General features: G+C 39.5%; 1 long non-coding RNA gene across 1 annotated transcript; it reads left to right on the top strand.

Moving 5' to 3' along the window:
- The first annotated feature begins 1,371 nt into the window (after positions 1 to 1,371).
- Positions 1,372 to 10,585, top strand: LOC139129835 (uncharacterized). Its single transcript, XR_011551693.1, has 3 exons — positions 1,372 to 1,553; positions 8,076 to 8,235; positions 9,846 to 10,585. It is a non-coding gene; the product is annotated as an uncharacterized lncRNA (long non-coding RNA).
- Positions 10,586 to 18,442: the final 7,857 nt, after the last annotated feature.

The raw sequence follows: 18,442 nt of genomic DNA, 5'->3' as shown, positions 1-18,442 counted from the left end.
CTAAGATTTACCGATATTTGAAATTCAAAATGGCCGCTATCCCTGCTTTGTCTAAGAAGTAAAATACAATTTTGGATTTTCAAAAAACTAAGAAGGTGAGATTTTTTAAACCAAGGGCTTTAAAATGAGCTCCCACAAGCGGTAGATCAGAAGAGAATTGTAAAATTTTGAGAGTCTGAATATCTGTCCCCTTAAAAGCAATGCTCATTTCCCTTGATACTGACGTATCGTCTACTTGGGGAACTTGTACGATGAAGTACTTGAGACAGATATGAGATATAAGCAGGTTGCATTGGAGGCGGAGAAGAGGCGGCTGGCATAACAGGAAAGCAACTGGAAATGTAAATGCAGATGTTAGAACAGCTTGCCAAGAAAATGATTTAGAATTTATTTGCATTTTATGAAATATAAAAGTTTGTATTAATACTTTACACTGTTTACATTGTTATTGTTGTTTTGCATTTTAGCTATGATAAATAAATATCTCTTAATGATACAAACAATTTCTTCAGGGTTTGATTTCGACAAATACAACCGAGGAGTTAATGTATAATTAAATTCTTGCAGGGATGTACGATATCGGCAGATTTGAATGCTCACAAACAGAACCTGAAATCATCAGGTATGTACATTGAGACACTGTCCTTGAGAACGGAAGATACCATCAATTGACGGCTAAACAGCGATTGTAGACCATACAGTGGCCCCGACAATGGCCAATAATGAACTCGGTATGCAAACACTATTGTTGTGGTAATGATCACCCATATAGCCTCCGATCATTTATAGGCAAACGAATGGTACGTAATCAACATACCCAGAAATTATACCATGATTTTGAGAGAGTTGTTTCAAGGAAAACCAGAGGTTTTTAAAAATACTTAAAAATTAGGTACTTAAAGGTACTTAAAAATTGTAGAGACTGAATGGACAGAACATTGAACTGAAACAAATACATGGTTTTTTTGGTACTTGTGATTTTTATTGCTACCGCCCGCCCTGCCCGAGTATTCCTCTGGAGATGAGAAACAAAATATAAAAGGGTCACACCTTTGGAGATACAAATTGAATCTTTAGGAGTGAATGTATCTCAAGCTCTTGCAGGGATGTCCGATGTCGGCAGATTTGTATTCGCGAACAGAACCTGATATCATCAGGTATGTACATTGAGACACTGTCCTTGAGAACGGAGTACCATCGGAGTACCATCAATTGACGGAGGGACGGTGATTGACGGCTAAACAGCAATTGTAGACCATTCAGTGGCCGATAATGAACTCGGTATGCAAACACTATTGTTGTGGTAATATGATTACCCAAATAGGCCTCGATCATTTATAGGCAAATGATGCCACGTAATCAACATAAAACAAGAGATAGCAGCTTTACACTTTATTGAAAGACAGCGAATCGGGTATCACAAGAGGGGCTCGCTCGTGAAAGTCTTCACACAGTGTGCAAGTTCATCCATTGAGAAGTCCGAGGAAAGGCTTGTCTAAGACTACCAACATCAATGTTACATATTTTGTAAAAGGCGACAGAGACTTTACAAGGTAATCGTATTTAAGCAACAACCCCCTCCGCAGGAGGGTATACACGAGATTTTGGTACAATGCGCGACATATAGCACGAGCCAATAGGCGAGTGCTATGGAGCGAATTGTACCAAAATCGAGTGTATACCCGACTGCGAAGGGGGTTATTTGCGTGTCTTTAACCTTGTTCAGATTGACGAATTTGTGTCGGCCTAGGGCCGGGCCTGGGCCGGGGCCGCCGTAAAAAACCAATGTGGACACACTGCGTCGGCCCTGGGCAAAATTTGGTCCGACGCAAATCGCCTGTGTGGACACGTTGCGTCGGCCCTGGTCCCAGTTAACCAGGCCTCCGCCATGAATCGAAATTGAACTAGTCACCCTTATTCGTACAAAACAAACGACGTTTGAAACTAAAGTTTACACCTATCGAAAGTTTTCAATCCAGTCTTTATATTTTAATATCATCCCATGTACGCAGAACTTCCCACCAACCTTTTGTTCCGCAAACGAGACCATGTCATTCGATTCCACAGTGCACGTAATAGACTAGAGAGGCATGTCAAAAATGCCGCGCACTGGTTATTTCTCCACCGCGGTCTTATATATACCATATGCTCATCCAATAAATAGTGATGATCTCTCCGATGATTAAAAGGGTGACCGGTAGTCATATATGCCCTTCTTGTGCGTAGAAACGCAGGAAAATCATGAACAGTAGAAACTGCGTGCCATTATTCAAATACGCCATTTTGAACTTTGACAGGTCAGAGGTCACAAAGGAAGGTAAAGTTACGTCGGCCCTAATTCTGGTACCGGTAAGTGTGGACACGGACCAAATTTAATCCCAAAAGGACAATCATTTTGCGTCGGTCAAAATTTCAGTTGGGTTGCCAATGTGAACAAGATATTTGTTGTCTCACTTGGGTATTTTCATCACTCTAAGCGCCAAAACAGAAAACGGACGTGTGAGAGATCGAAAGTTGGAAATTCTGCCCCGAGACCGAGAATTTTTATAAGTTGGGATTCCGTACAGGCACACAGTATCCTACGATAATTACGCATTACGTTCATATCGACATTGCATTTTATTCGCATGCAACACGAACATTACACTTGTCAAAAATACCTGTTGCATGTCACAGAAAATGGGTCAAGAGTTCAAATCGAAAGAAAAAAGTAACATTCGTTTTCGTAAATTTACATAAGAACAATAGTCCTGGCTTTTTTGGCATACTAAAAATAGATTTTCTCATTCTGTTCTGCATACGCGGTATTCGATGACCGTCGCAACATTCAGGTGGCACAGTGAAGTTACAGGATCTATTTGATGGATAATTTGGACGTTAATTGTACCAGAAAACAAGCAGTTTTGAAATAATCCAAACTTGCGATGACTTCAACTTTGATGAACAGTTGTGCAGAGTGTGTTGCCCGATGCATCGAGAGCTGGCCGCTGACACTACACGTTGCATTTCATGTCAAATTTCGTCGCAGTCGCTAGGAGTCATCCTATTGTTATTTTGAACTTCTTGGTCTACATCGTTAGGACAGCCCGGTCTGTTACAGCCAAAACGTTTGGAAAGAATATCTGACATACCGTTACTATGAGGAAGTGTCAATTTATTTGTGTATGAACGAATTCTCGACCGCGGGTCATCCGGGTACTGCGGTTTTTTACGTCATTCTTGCGTCACAGCGCCATGGTGAAGTTCGGATATTTCAACCACCAAGGCAATATTCAAAGTTTCAATATAAATAAATGACATAACTTTTAGTTCTGCTTTGTTCCACACAATTTCTGTATCATTCGCTCTTCTGCATCGTCTGATCTCTCATTCACCGCGCTCGTATGTGTTTCACCTACTGACGTCACTCCGCGGTCGAGAATACTATCTTAATTTTAAAGAGCGGTACTAGGATATATCGCGTCTCGACTCCCGCAATATCAAGCAAAGTGCACGGTGCGCTGTCGCCCTAATATTTGTGTGCATCACATCCCAAATGTGCTGCTTCAAAGATGTCTTTCATCATGGATCCCAACTTATTTTCACCAAGAGGTGAGTAACAGACCCACACTTTATCTGTGTATCAAAATTCGGTCTTCGGTCTTTGAAACAAAGTGGACTGTTTCAGTTTTTCTCGGTGGTCTATGGTTTAGATAGGTACGAAAATTCGGGTCAGGGGTCCGTTTTACAACCGCTATCAGTGCTGAAACAGTATTTTAGCATCGGTGGAATGAGCTCTCGTCCAATCAGAATGGCACATCCATGGTTGCATGATACAATATAATTTTTGTTTTACAAACCTTGAAATTTGTACACCACCACTAAAAAAATATTAAGTCATTTCAGAGAGCTGGAAAAATTAAACTGATACGAATGGCAGGAGTAACATGGTTTTCAAGGTGACGTTACAAATTCATCAGACGAAGCACTGCAGGACTATAGACCAGTGAGATAGCCATGATTTATCTTACATTTATACTTTCACCCATTGGTGTAGATACTGAAGAAAGGGGTGGCAATGTTTTCATTTTCGCCCGGAACTATACCCTTAGGCGGTGTCGCTCTATTCCAAATAAGAAACAACAAAAATAATAAAACAATATTACATACCAACAAAGTCAAAAATCATAATACGAGAGGGAATAATTAATGAATAGAGGTGTTACAGGGACCACAATTCACTACAGTGGCAATTATTTCGTTAAGTTCGTAAGACTGCGATGTTCATTCGTTTACAAATTCAATGTTGTTATTAATCTCGAAAGACGATTCAAATCCAATTTCACTGAGTCAATTCGGTAAGATCAATCACAGACGTACTTCACTTTTGATAGTTTCAGTGTCATTATCTGTCATACGTACGTGGATTCGCTTCTACAGTTCACTGGTAAGCAGGTACTTACATAACACTGGTGTTGCGTTGTTTAGTCTGCGGATTCCTTTGTCCATTTTCTTTTATCCTCGTCGATGTCCGTAAGAGGGTTGTATTACATAAACAGCTCGTCCAGCTGTCTTGTCTGCTCGGCACACAAATCCGCCCAGCAAAGATTCACGCAGCTCCTCGAACGACCTTTCGGGCAGCAACTCATCCGGGCCGGTTGCCAGTCATTCGCCTTGGTCTCTATCATGGTTCTTGTCAAGGCACGTCTGCCTAGAACCGGAGAACACATCGTCGTCGAAAACCAGACATGAACAGAAAATGCTCACGTGTTTCATTATATATTGCATATATATGTAAATGTGTACCTTTGCAACATGTTTGCAACTTCATTGAAAGTGTTTATTGACATAATGAACAATATTCACCACAGATTAGCGCTAAAGCTCATTAAGTATACAAATATATAATTAGCTGAAATAAAAATACTAACTTTCTGGAACTGTTGTCATTTTATTACAACTTTATATCGCAAGTGTAATGCTTTTGGTCACGTCCTTCAAGCAACACATGCCAAACTGTGAAAGCTCATAAGATATGCAAATTATAAATAAGCTGACATGAAAATGCGAAATGAATTTCACTATTGTTGTGACCTAGTGTAATGATCAATGTACATAGCATACAACTTTGATCAAGTAAATCCCGGTACGCATCTCTAATTAGCAAACTAAAACTTAATTCAATATATAAATTAGGAATTGACTGAAATGATCTCAGTATATATGCAAATAACGAATTCATTGAAGTAAGAATGTTTAATGACTTTCAATAATGTTGTATCATAGTATCTTTAATGTACATAGGTAGTTTCGTCAAATTTGATCTAGTCAATTAAGATAAATAGCCATAATTAGGAAAGTTTTTTTAAATATGCAAGTTCGGAGTCGACTGAAGTAAAAGAAGGTTAATGAATTTCAGCTATGTTGTATCATGGTATCTGGAAATAAGAAATTGGCAGAAGTACAAATGCTTAATGACTTTAAAGAATGTTGTATCATAGTATCTTCAATATGCGTAGCAAGATTTGTCAACTTTGGTCAAGTCAATTCAGATATAGATTGCAAAAATGCAAACTAGGACTAGGCTGAAGATAAAATGCTTAATTACTTCAATAGTGTTAAATCATATTATCTTTAATATACATACCACGTTTCGTCTATTTTGATCAGGTCAATTTAGATATATATCCCTAATTAGGAAAGTTAACTAATGTGAAAATTAGCGATTATCTTTCTTATCACCAATTTATACCTTTCGCGGCTGATATACCACGGTGAGATCAACATTGCATTTGTAGCAAATGTCATCAAATAAGCGCAGTCGTTCTCAATATGTATATCCATTTTCTAACATCATCAATTATGCAAATGAGCAAAAAGTAAGCAAGCCATCCCCAATAAAAACTAATCACTTCTTGGAATTTGCAAACTGAATCTATGTACCAGTTTCGATTCTGATCTGAGGAGCCGTTTTTGAGATATCGGACATACAGACGGACGGACGGACGGACGGACGGACAGACAGACAGACAGACATCACTACGACATTAGCTCAAGTGTGTTAGCATGTGAGCTAAAAATCGGTATCAAACACATCTCGTTGGCATTACAAATTACCATCAGGTCAACGCTTCCTTTGACTGATTGCCAGTAATAAGCCACTGCCGAAACGTCGGTCTTCGTCCGAGAAAGAGCAGAAAGTGGGCTGATGATCGTCTTCGCGCGCGTCATCATCCGGGTACTACTGCTACACCCGCTATATTCGTTGTCGTCGTCGGTGACAAAGTGAATTACATCAATAATTCGTTTACATTTTCAAATTAACAAGCCTCAAGTCGAATGAGTCGACCGACTCTGCCGAAACGGCTACGTGATTGGCATATTTACGATTTCAAAGGACTGGCGTCGCTTAACGGACAACACAGCCACCCGGGCGTTTTAAACTCCTAAGGCAGAAGAGGAGAAACCGGAAGAAATGCTATCAGCACGACTTTAGAAATCGCCGGAAAATTGCTTTCTTTTTGATCGCACTTCATTTTAATATTGCTTTGCTCTGCGTGATTTAGAATTCTGCAGTTAACAAATGACGTCAATAGAGAGGTTTAGCTACACGTAATTACGTTCGATCAGAACGCGTAGCGTCTTTGTCACGTGATAACCAGACGTCGCGTACGTGCAGCACAGACATTCGGCGGGTCAAACAACACTTCTACACGTAGTCATAATTACGTGTAGTATTTTGATATTTTCTCCAATTTCCACGAATTTAGACAAGCAAACTCAAAAGGTATCATTGTAAATTAGCAAACATCTTTGATATCGGAATATTTTGTAGAGATTGCAACTGTACAAGGAGTACTTGCCATAATTTCCTTACATGTTGTAGTCGCATTCCACTTTTTGTCTGACGCCTCCAAAGAGAATTCTCTAAACCACATAAATAACTGTATCAAAGAAAATCGGCTGATTTAAGGTAGTTCGAGGTTACAACAAGCTACTATAAGAGTGGTCCTCACGTATCAAAATTCATGTTTCTTAAAAATTATACGAACTTCGCATGTTTCTGAGAAAAAATATGCAGCAAAATAATCGGGAACGCACAACTAAACCTCTCTATTCACACGTGAGCACAGATACGCGTACGCCACTTCGCGCCGTCAGACGTACACGTAATTAGGTGAAACTAAACGTCTCTAATATGTATGTCATCCGCAACGGAAAGCGGCCATCGCATTTATGAAAAATTGACACAAATGGCGAAGAATTTTTGATATCGACGTTGAATATTATGTAAACTACATATTTATCATTCCGTAAGGTAAGTGATAAAACCTTTACGACCCTGATATGGCTTTTGCGGCCCTTGGTCGTACGAGTATGGGCCCTCGCACGCATACGGGCCCTACTTTCGTACGACCTCGGGCCGCAAAAGCCGTATCAGGGCCGTAAAGATCATTTGATATCTAATATAAATGTACTTGATTAGCATTGGGTGTTTGCAGGTGCACATGTGTACAAGAAATTTAATTTTGGAATTTTGCCTAAAATGTTGATCCACTATACATGGGAGTCTGCGATAGAACTCAGATCAATATTTTCTAAATATTAAACTTGCAATATTTGTGCATATAGGGACCCTGAATAATTGGCATGATTGCACTTGATTAGAAAAGGGTGATTGCATGTGCATAACAAGTGTACATGTGCATGTACAAGAAATTTGATTTTGAATCCTCTAAAACAAATTATCAGATCAGCCGGAAAATACCATTGCATTGAGTGATGCATGTACAAAAAACAGATTTGCCACGCAAACTCGAAACACATTGAGTTCTAAACTTGAGCTGTTCAGAAACATACAAGACGTTATCCCTCGTTTATAAATTATTGGCAGTTCAAGATTACCGATCACTATTGATATTAGTTTATTAATTATTAATATTTCAAGAATAACGATCAGTATTGGTTTCACTTAATCCTTTTACGCACCTTGTGCTGTCTTGCTGCGGGTGAGAAAATTGAATAAAATATAAAATCTATTATACAAAACTCTTCTTTCTTGCTTGCCTAACTAATTGTTCTTCATTTCCTTTCAGTCCTCCCTGATAAACCTACATTAATCAGCATGGGTGTTACAAGAAAGGCGGCTTTCCTCTGCATCATAGTAATAACATTTTTCGTGATGGCTTTCTACATTGCTGCGTTGAACGATCACTTCCTCACTTCAGCTACCAAGTTGAGCACATCTTTCCGTCAGTAAGTAATGTTTTTTAAAGAATAACGTTTCTAGTCTTGATGACTCTTTTCATAGAATTGACATCAACCTAAAACGGGTAAAGACATCATTTAAAGTAAGGTAACCTACCAGGATAAAAGCCGATCAACGAAGAACGTAATTTTGTAGGTTGTCAGGTAGTGTCACCGTTCACGAACCTGGGGTGGAGATTGTACCGAAACTGTTTTCTACTTACTTCCTATGTAAAGAACCAAGGTAATTACTATAGTGAGGAGTGAACCAAAAACATTGGTTTGTAAGACAATTGGCAACAGTATATATGTATCGGTTTTGACTCTTTGAAATTTCCCGCCATTTGTCGAAATTAAACCAGAGAGTGTAAAATCAATGTTGAGAGATTGAATGGTACGGGACTCGGAGGATTGTAACACGTTGTCTCTTTCAGGATTATAATTCGCATATGCCATATTCACCATTTTACAGTGTTTTGTCCACTCATACTTGTACGAAAGCGCAGACTCATTTTACTTAGCTTAAGGTTGAACGCACCTCGGGGACAGACATTCGGACTCTCAAACTTTTACAATTCTCTTCTGATATACCACATGTGGGGGTTCATTTTAAAGCTCTTGGTGAAAGAAAACTTTTCACCGGCTTATAGAGTTAACACTGGGATGGCACCCATTTTGAATTTCTAATATCAGCAAATCTTGGGTTATTTGTTTCTCTAGTACCAAAATTTGCACGGTGACCCCCTATTTTTATTCTTGATTTTGAAAGAGAATGATTGAAAGATTCCTTGAGGAAAGTTTGAGCAAAAGTTTAAGTCTTTCACTTTCGAGGTGCATATTACATTAATACGTAGTTAAACTTACGACATGCTTTTTTGAGATAATAATAGTCATACAATATAATGTACTTCATTATTTGCTTTGTCTAGACACATTGTGCTCCATTTATTTACTAAAGCTGAAACTTACAGCAAAAGATTTTTTTAAGAAATGAATATTAATTAAGCTAAAGGGAACAATCATACACCATGCATTTACTACAAGTACACACAACTACAACTTAGAGTAAGGAATTGCACTGGAAAAGAAAACTGTTGAAAAGTTGTTGTAAATTGATTTGATTACCATCAACAACAGCTGGTGATGAAGAACTGTACAGTTATACCTTTCAGTTAACACTTCATTACTGCTACCACTAATTGTCTTACGAACAGCACAAATTGGCTGTTCAACGGACGACTGTGTGTTATGGTCGAATACATGCGTATCAGTATCCATAGAACTAGCATTTAGCTGTCCCAGTGGCGACAGTAGTATTATTCCTAACACTTGCAATAAATTATCCGCAAATCAGATTCATAGTCGTTGGTGCCATTCCTAGCGCTACTCCACAGTAATCCAGTCTTCATTTCTTACATGTACTCATGCCATCTTGTGTGCAACTAAGGACAAATCAGACAACTCATATCAGGCAAATTAAATTCATTACTATGATTGTCGAGAAGGTATTTTTCCATTGTAAAATTGCTACAGTCAAAACTTTTCACGTTCATAAATCAACAAAACTTATGAGAAAGGGAAGTCTGTTTCATCACTCGCATATGTATGATTGCTTCCAGGTTTGCCTCGGATGCTTTAAGAAACGACCCCAGAAACTATGGAAAGAGGAGAATTTCGTGCACAGAAATCACTCAAATAGTATTTATCAAGACTCATAAGACAGCTAGTACTAAAGCCAATTCTGTCATTCAGCGTTTCGGATACAATCGTAGTTTGTCGTTTGCCTTGCCGAAGATAGGACATCATTTTAATGAGCGTCAACCTTTCTCCCATACAAAGCTACAATACCAAAGACCACCAGGTAACCAGAGCGCTCATTTTAACATCATAGCAAGCCATATGACATACAACAGACCTGAACTTGATAAAGTTGTTCCTAATGCCACGTATATCACCATTATACGAAGTCCTGTACAGAGGTTTGAATCAGCGTTTGGCTTCTTTGAATGTGCAAGTGAAGTTGGACTAAATGAACGTGAAAACGCTCTCGAAGAATTCATGAAGAAACCTGACAAATACGTCACGAAAATCGGAGCACGAAAAGGAATTCTTCTAAGGAATGGCATGTCCAATGTTTTGGGATTTGATCACCGCTATCATGACAATGATTCTGCAATTAATGAAATGATTGACAAATTGGACAGAGAACTTGATTTAGTTTTAATCTCTGACTACTTCGATGAATCGCTTGTGTTGTTAAAAAACGCTTGTTGCTATTGTATGAAAAACGTCTCAGGATACAAGTCGACATAGGTGAATTATTATTACAATTTGATCTTTCCACATGAGATGTTTGACGTTTTTGGAGTGTTGTCGAAAATTGTTTTCGAGTAAACTGTTGTACAAATGTACAACGAACGTCTTCAACATAACCAAGTTCAGCCAAAGCGAGGCTGTGTCGTTTGGTCGTCAAGAACAAGTTAAGAACAGCCATCCGCAGCTTGCCCTCGTCGGATGTTCTCCTGACGAGAACGGTACGCCCACTCTCGGAACCAGAGTTCTTATCCCGCGTATCGGTGACAGCGCAAGGAGTTGTGGGAAAAACGCGCCGATAAGAACTCTGCAGTGGAGATTGCGGTATGCCCAAACGCACCCATCTTCGCTTGCCAAGACCTGCTGTTCGTGCAGCCTGATGCCTTCCGAAACTGGAAGACTCCTGTCTGGCTAACGAGCCGTGCTGGCGTACGATGAAACGCACCCATGGGTCGCAGGTCGCAGTGCGCCGGAGCGCCCGCACACGACTGAATCTTTCAGTCTATGCCGGGTAAGGATCCGTACGTTTATTTTCTTACGGTTTTATGCTGCAGTGAACAAGTCAAATGTATCAACAGAAGGAAGTGTTTACGAAACCGCCTATCCGATATCCGTGACAAGTATGAGGACAGACAAGTTGCTTTTGATGTCATCAAACTCGTCGCTGACAACTAGGAAGACGCAGAAAACTGCGACTCCGCTACCCAGACGCCTTTTTTTCAAATTGGTATCGCCCAGGTGGTTCCCTTGTTTTCCGGGTCTATCGGCGCGTTTGTATTCACAAGCTGGTTCTAAAACTGACTGCAAATGTAAGGTAGAGTACGCCCTTGGAGAGACATTCGCACTCTCAGACTTGTACTACCTACTTTGCGCCTACCTCTTGCGGGCCCATTCTTAAGCTCATAGAGTGAATAAAGTTTGCTCTTACTTAGATTTTTGAAAATCTCGATTTTCTTCACAAAGATCACACAACTATCACACAACGAATTTCAAATATCGGTAAATATTGGGTGATGTGTTTCTCATGAACTTGCAAATTTCCTATAACGGCTTTTCCCCATTGACAGATCTAGACATTGCTGGATGTGACTATCAGAACCAAGACTCAGAACTGGCCACCTCTATTAAAGCGCAGTAGTCGTCGCGCTGCGCATCCTCCTGAGGGGGTCCCCCTCTGTTGTAAACAAATCCAAGAACGCCGCACATGTTACGGGTTGATTGTAGTGTTTACGATATTGCCGCTTGTTAAAATGGCGGCTGATCTGTCACAAGCATACCAACTAACCAAATGTAACACGCAATAAAAGGTCAATTAATGTAAGTTAAATATCTGCTGAATATTGAACAATAATTGCACGCTGGATTGAGATCACATTTGCTCATGATTTTCTTGAATCAGAACTTTGAATGGGGCTCGGCTATACTGTTATCGCTCGAGCCATAGAGCTAGACGTACGCATGTACGCATGTATACGCCAACAGACTATCAACGACCGGGCTCTAGTTTTCGACATCGCTAGCAAGGACGAGAGCTTTCATTTCAAGAGGCCCGACAGGAGTACAAAGACAACAACCCAAACTACAGAAATCTACAGCTCGCAGAGCAATGCCCGCTGCAGCAAGAAGCATATCTGCATCTGTTCCGTTCCGTGATCTGTATGAACGTCGGTGTCAAACCGGGTATATGGCGCGCTACACTCGGCTGTGGAGAATCCGACTCAACTACAAAGTTTACCCCGTTTTGGGGTGCAAACAAGAATTCTGAGTACAGGTATCAAGTCAAGCGAAGGACCTTTCATAGGTCTTCTTGTTATGTGGGGGTTATCTCACTTGAAAGAGGATTCAGACCTACCCGGCAATCAGGAGGTACAACAACGAATTTTGCCCAGCACCGATAGGCCTACACCAGCTAACGGTTGGATCACTGTCATGACCGTGCACACGACCGGGGCACAGGATCTCTCGATAGTCTATGCACGGTGTAGCCGTGCAATTTCCCTGCCAAATGCCGCGAAAACCCGCTCGTTTTGTTTATTGTTTCCTGTCATTTTACTATTTCTTACCACGTAATACTAGGAGAAGTAAGACATGGTGATCAACTGTTGGTTGTGGGCTAAGTCGTCGCGGGCCGGTACGTTGTGGGACCGGATTCTCTATACCCGTGTACGTCAACGCGGTGACCGTCTCCCAACAACATCTCCCGTGTCCTGCTCTGGCTTGCCGATCATGGTCTTGAGTGTAATTTTTGTGTTAGGCATTGTGCTTGTTGCTGGTCTACATATATAGGCAATGTTCATCATTTTAGTTATGTATTTTCACTGTACTGTACATAGCATTGTGTACAACCAGCGTGATCGCGCGCGATCAAACCTTTTTGTTCACTGTGTCTGCGTGCAGTAAACTCAGCGACATAATGTGCTGAGTGTAGTGTCCCAATGTTCGTAGCTCTACACGAGTTTATAGATAGAAATACACCACTGAAGTTCGTTTCGATCTTAATATTTTACTATTGCATAATGTTGTGTCTTACAAAGGCGTTAACAAAGTGGGGGACTGCTCCCATCTCACTCCTATTGAAGTTGAGAAGACTTATGTTTACAAAAATTTATGTTTATCAACAAAAAAATCACGCACGCGCAGCGCGACGACCACTGCGCTTTAATATTCATAAGTTTGCTTTACCTCTTCTGCTATCACACACTAATGACACCAGAAAAGTCAAAGGTTGGCTCTTATGTTATATTGGTAATTCCCATATCTTCAAGGTGTTAACATTTTCTTGATAAATTTGAAATCATTGTAACTATTAAAAACAACTTTCCTTTACCTGGCAAATACAATTACAAGCCGCACGGTACACAGAGTGTTAGCAAAGTTATGACGATCAGGTTTGGCGCTTCTTAAACTGAGAGCAATGGTGCAGTGAGAAATCCGAACTTAGCCCATTTTCATGTGCATGTCTTGCATTTGTCAGGCTTGTGAACTGATGGTGAATAAGTGTCGGGAATTGTGTTTCGGCTGCCGCTTGAAATACATTTGCTTCATGGGGATTTCCAAGACACTCATGTAGGCGACTGAGTCCGCATTGTGATGCCTCTACTGCACAGCAAACGGAGCAGACGTCAGAGAGTTTGTACATTGATGTGTACATTTTGCTCAGCTCATATGTGTTGAAGCAGTTAGCTTGTAAGGGCGTCTCAAACGAAAGAAGATTAACCGCATTTGTGTAGTTTAGAACTAAATTATTGGCAGGTGTCATACAAATGGTCAGAACAGCCACTCTGATCAATAAGGCATACGTTTCGGGAGAGGTGTGAAAAATATCAAAGTTGCCTAACATTTGTTGGAAAACATCGAGAATAGTAGAATTAGTGGATGTGTTAGAATACACTCCAGGATAGCTTCTGCGTGGAGGGAGCTGAAATGCGAAATCTGAATATTTGTGAATTTGTCACGAAAGAAAGTTTCCTCGAATAAGTATTTTCTGCGCGATGCCGTTTACATGTCACTGTAAATTTAGGTCATCTCATTTGCAGCCTTCTAGAACGAGGAAAACAGTTTCATAAGATGAGATTGCCTCCAGGGTGGTAGCAACCATGTTCGTAAACTCCCTAACAAATTCAAAAATCAGGTCTCGGAAGGAAGAGCAACAGGCTAGTAGGAATTCTCGCAGAATGATGATTCTTGGCCCCGCAGAGGCGAAATGTTAAATTACATTATTTTATTCTGGAGAGTGAAATGGCGACAAGGCAAACAGGCGGAAATAAAGTTTATCATGACACCATTACACATCAAGGTCTCTTTAGAGGAATTGGTCGAATGTCTTTGTACTTTGGAAACTGATTAATTTCGGAATTCCACAGATTTGTAATTGGTAAGAGCCAGTTCACTTGTCCTTTACTTCTGAAATATAGAACTATGTACAGGCCATTTTATCGTCATAATTGCCGTCTTGACATATCAAAGACGATAATTACCGATATTTTGATCTACAGTCACTCTGATAATGTCGGATATACGGTGTAAGTCCTAGGTATTCGCTTTACTCCAAGTTGCACCTTATTTCTTAAAGGAGGTCAAAAGAATGTTAAAACAAATTTCACAATTTCAATTGTACGCACCACAACAACAAAACATTATTGCTATTCTAATATTGATGTGAAATGTACATTTAACTTCATCACGATTTTGCCAAATACCGAACGAGGAATGAATTCGTCTTTAGGCTGAACGATTTTTTCAAACTTGAAGGCAACTTAGTGACGGTGTTTTCTTCCAAATAATCATCTCTTTTAAAAACTACGCTCACGGTCGCTTTAGGGTAAAGCTGACGATTTTGAACTGTGATCGTCATGTATGAACTACAATATCTGGGATCGCGGCTCAGTGTTACAGATCGGCGCGTAAACTCGTTCGTTCGCCCATGACGTTGGTTTTCCGCAGCGTTTGTTGTTTTCAGAATCTCTCTTTCTTACAACGTATTCCTTGTAAGGCGAGTGAGTATCTTAAAGACATCACTTACCCGATGAAAATAATCGTACTTTGTCTATTAGCCTTTTGGAATCCCCTCGACATGTACTATTGCGTACGGTGATGTATACGCCGTGTATATTTTCTATTGCTAATCCCACTTTCACCGCAATGTATGCTGTACATTCGACTTATAAGTAAAACATCTGTTTGCATTTTTTCTTGCGTTACCTTGTTTTGGTATTTATTATTTTCTACCAAATCCCAACAAGCAGAGTTACAGAGAAATTAGCTTATTTTATCAGAAGAGTATCACATTTGTCATACTCTCGCCTTATGTACGTCGCTGCTGAAAACAGCTTCTCTCAAATATCATGTATGACGCTAGAAGACAGCGCATTGTGAGCTTTGGTATTATCATCTGCCTGAAAAATGGTGTGATGACCGACTTCATGTATTTCCGAGTCGGGAAATCTCGTAAATTGTTGTCGGTGATCAAACAGGTACAGTTAGCAATTCAGTTCACTAAATTGTAATACTTTCGGTCACGTGGCTTGATAGCTAATGTTACTGGGCTTGGTGCAGAGCTGACTGGACAGTAAATTTACTGCTTTTGAGAGTCTGCCGAGGCAGTACTATGACCGCGTAAATTTGATGACAAAACACTTCAATGTAAATAAGCTGTGTACTGAGTATTTTAGAACGCCGTGGGAAACTGTAGTACACACTAACACATGCAACAAAACAGGTCCCTGGAACACAGTGAATAGAGAGTAATTGTCGTGACGTATTTATTTAATTATCATATGATGGGATGATACCGGACAAAAAGGTACGATTCAAATGAGTAAAAGTGCGTAAAATGTTACTTGGGCTACTGCATTATTTTCATCGATTTGTTTTGTGTCCAGTGCTTTTCATCACAGTGAGAAGTTATAGGCCGAAAAAGTACTGCCTGGACTAAGAAGAGGTGAGGTATGAAATGCCTCGTCAATGGAAGCCAATATTTCATCCTTCCGAGGGATATGCTAAGGTCCCAGAAATAGATGACCGAAGAACCCAACACTCTCTGTAGTAGCAATCATCTCACGACCTCATGGGTTGTCAATGCGATAAAACGTGGAAGAATGTTTATTTTGAATAGAACGTCTAAGTTTGCTCCGTAATCAACGATTCTTTCTTTCTTTACGCACATTTCAAGATTATGTCTTAGCCGATATGACATAATGCGATATATACTGGTTAAACGACTCCGCACGCACCGATCGAGTTCACGGACTATATGTTATTTGAATTCACCGATGAGGGCGCACTCGATCTCCTTTACACCCGCTTTTCACATCGATGATCACACGACTCGTCTGCAGGCAATTGCATTGAAGATTGTGGAAATTCTTTTGAATTTTGATCAGCCGCGATTTTGCTTAAAAGTGTCTTGGGAAAGTTTTTGTGGGTTTCCATTCATTGGCGGCCCCTGAACCTCTTACTTTTTGGCAGAGAGTAAACTGTCTGAATTGCAGTCGCTCTACTTGAGAGGGGACCGTGACTGAAAGAAATACACCCATCTGTCAAGTCAGCGACACATCGTTTTCAAAAACTACATTAAAGAGGGAAATGTTCATTCAACCTTCTTAGGAAACAATTCAATTACTTGATAATCATTTAAAATTTTGTTCGTCGACCATTGACGAATATTGTTAGTTTTGTCATGAAAACGTATGGCTTATGAGATGGGCCTTATCATTGCATACAACTTAGATATGCAAATCTAACAAAATCAGTACGTAGATTTTAATCTCCAACCACGCTTTTTAAGGTTAATAAGTTCTCTTCCTGACACGAGTCATTGAAGCAACTTATGCGACTCTCACATATCTCTCCTCGTCATAAAATCATGAATCCTTCTGACTGATGAATACCTTTTTTTGTGATTGAAGAATGTTACCATGGCAACATATACATTTATAGAAGAACAAGATACATTGATATATGTTTTACCATGACGAACACCAAGCAACAAGCACATTGCCAATAAGTGATTTTTTTTCAAATCTTTTATTACTTCAAGTTTGAATTCGACAAGCAAATCTTTATGAGCTACTTTCGGACTTCAAAGTACAAATGTGCATAAAAATGTGCATAAAATAGCGTTTTCAAACCGTACTTCCATTGATAATGAAACACATCAAACAGAAACTTGTCAAGTCTGTGCACGGTGAGCAGTAATATTCATTCTACTGTCACGTGAAACATGTCACGAGGAACAAGATTTCTTGGAAGGGTTAGAAATGCGAGACACAATTTGTAAGTTCACTCAAGAAATTAAAATACAGGGTATGTTTGCTAAAGTGCACAATGGTGTGGAAAAAAAATGCCATCAATCTCCTAACAGGAAAGAAAAATCGGATAACTATCATAACTGACACGAAGTAAAATGTGTCTGTGTGTATTGATGGCCGAACTGAAAATCTGATACACGACTTTGTGTTCTTTAAGAAGCACCAAAATAAGTTTAAATCCAGAAAGTTACAATAGTACATCGTTTTCAAGAAGATACAGCTCTGAAATATCTGACGATCATAAAAAGCTGACTGCTGGCTACGTTTTCGATGTGTTTAAATTCCTAACTGAATTCTGAAGTAATGTGAATATAAAATTTCCTTTAACTTGTGAGACACATAAACCACAAAAATTATATCGGGGAAAAACATACGTAGTACGATGATTAAAAGTACAGTACAACAGAGAATAAAATACAAGATTTAAAAACACCTTAGCACGATATATAACACTTCATCAAATCATTTACGATAGTACGTGGGCGAGGAAGACTAGGAAAACAGCCTAGAAAAAACACATATATAAGTCAAAAAACATTTGCAAATAACGCACTTTTTCGAAAAAGTCGTTAGATTGGGATAATTCTGAATACGTTGTACAGTTGATTAAACTAATCCCACAAAACATCATGAGTCTAAAAATACCTATATCTATAATAGAATGACCAGAAAGAGTATGAAAATGGAATTGCTTATACGATTCCACTGGTGAGAAAGAAACAGAATAAACCACCAAAGTCTTCAATACTTCTATATTTAACACTATAGCAAAGTTAAGGTATAAACGTGCAGCTATGGTGTATAGCGTACACACGTGATAAAAAAGGATGTTACTTCTTGAATCATATTCGAATGATAATCTTTCATGCATATACTGTGTTCGAAACAATGAATAGGCCTATAGCTTGCTGTGCGACCCCGGTGTGCGACACAATACTGGGCAAGCGTACAAGGAAAACTTAACGTAAATTGAAATAAAACCCGAAAAAGTCTTCAATCCAATAAAATGTCTTAATATACGCTTTTTTCAGAGTACATTTTAAATCGCGATAAAACTGTCAAAACTCTCTGAAATACTGTCCATACAAACGTGT

Source organism: Ptychodera flava, chromosome 3 (genome assembly GCF_041260155.1).
Source record: "Ptychodera flava strain L36383 chromosome 3, AS_Pfla_20210202, whole genome shotgun sequence".
NCBI lineage: Eukaryota > Metazoa > Hemichordata > Enteropneusta > Ptychoderidae > Ptychodera > Ptychodera flava.
The sequence above is the reverse complement of the archived record's forward strand: the minus strand, read 5'-3'. Positions and strand labels throughout refer to the sequence as shown.